Raw genomic sequence first — 1,429 nt, 5'->3', positions numbered from 1 at the left:
GCCTATGGCCACCGGCCGCCCCTCCGGCGGGTTTCCAGCCCTGTGACCACGCCTCCAAGGCCCTTCAGCACACCCACTGGCCTCGGCCCTCCTGGCCGATCCCCACCCCCGGCCTGGCATCCAGTGCGTCCCCGCCCCCAGCAGCGCCTCACGGCTCGCCCCGCCCTCCACGCCTGCAGACTGGTCTCCGCCCCAGGCCTCGGATCAGCCTGGAGACCTGGCCACGAGCCTCCAACCTGGCTATCCGTCTTGGCACAGGAGGTGCGGGGAGGCTGGCCGCCTGCCTGAACCAGGGCCTGAGGCAATTCAAAACCCGGTCTGACTCCTGACCCTGCAGCTGGAGTCGCCGCAGGAAAGCATCGGGTTGGCCGGGGCGCCGGCGGGGATCTCCCTGAGGAGCTGGTGGAGGGGCCTGAGTCCTCTGTGCCCAGGTCCTAGAGGGCCAGCCGCACGGCCTGGGTGCCTGCGCAACAGGGCGCAAAACTCTCCTCTCAGAAGGATAATTATAGACAGTCTCCTGGGGAGTCACCAAAGCGTCGCGGGTGATTTCCAGCGCCCCTGTTTTCGAGATCTGAGCGTTTTAGAGTGAGGATGGAGTGCTGATAGAAATTTTGGGAGAATCACTCTGAGGCTCTCCTCACATTTTAGCGTCTTTCCTCCGCTTGGGTTTTTTTGACCACTCAGTGTAGATTTAGGTTGCAAGTGTCCATCCAAACAGATGCCTGTCTTTGGGGCTAATAGCGCCTTGTCCCCGTTTCTCACAGAATAATCCTTTTCCTCAGACTCCCACCAGTTTTAGCCGCGATTTCTCCTTCCTGAATCCAAATGGAATGCACAGCGTTCCACGTGAGCCCTGAATGAGAGAAGATTTGGAGATAGTCTCTCTTTTTTAATTCTTAAATGGGTATTAAAGAATCATTTCTTTTCACCAGGTTCCACCCTGGATTCATTCGTTCGGTCCTGCACGAGTGAGTATTGACCCTCGGCCAAGGGCTTTCTTAGACATAAATAATTTGGTCGTGGAGACACTTCTGCCCTTAGTAGGTCCTGGCAACCACAGGATAAGATAACCCAGGGAAATCTTTATGCCCCCAGCTGAGGAACACAGGGAATATCATTAGTAAAGCTACTAGAAACCCAAGCGGGGATGGAGTTCTGGATTCAGAGACTTCAAGTGGTTTAAATCAGGGGTCCCCAACTCCCTACGGGCCAGTACCGGTCCATGGACTGTTAGGAACAGCAGGAGGTGAGCGGCGGGCCAGCGAGTGAAGCTCCATCTGTAGTTACAGCCGCTCCCCATTGCTCTCATTGCCGCCTGAGCTCCGCCTCTGTCAGATCGGTGGTGGCACTAGATTCTCACAGGAGCGCGAACCCTACTGTGAACTGCGCATGCGGGGGATGTAGGTTGCGCGCTCCTTATGAGAATCTA

This window comes from Delphinus delphis, chromosome 6 (assembly GCF_949987515.2).
Source record: "Delphinus delphis chromosome 6, mDelDel1.2, whole genome shotgun sequence".
NCBI lineage: Eukaryota > Metazoa > Chordata > Mammalia > Artiodactyla > Delphinidae > Delphinus > Delphinus delphis.
This window is presented reverse-complemented; position numbering follows the sequence as displayed.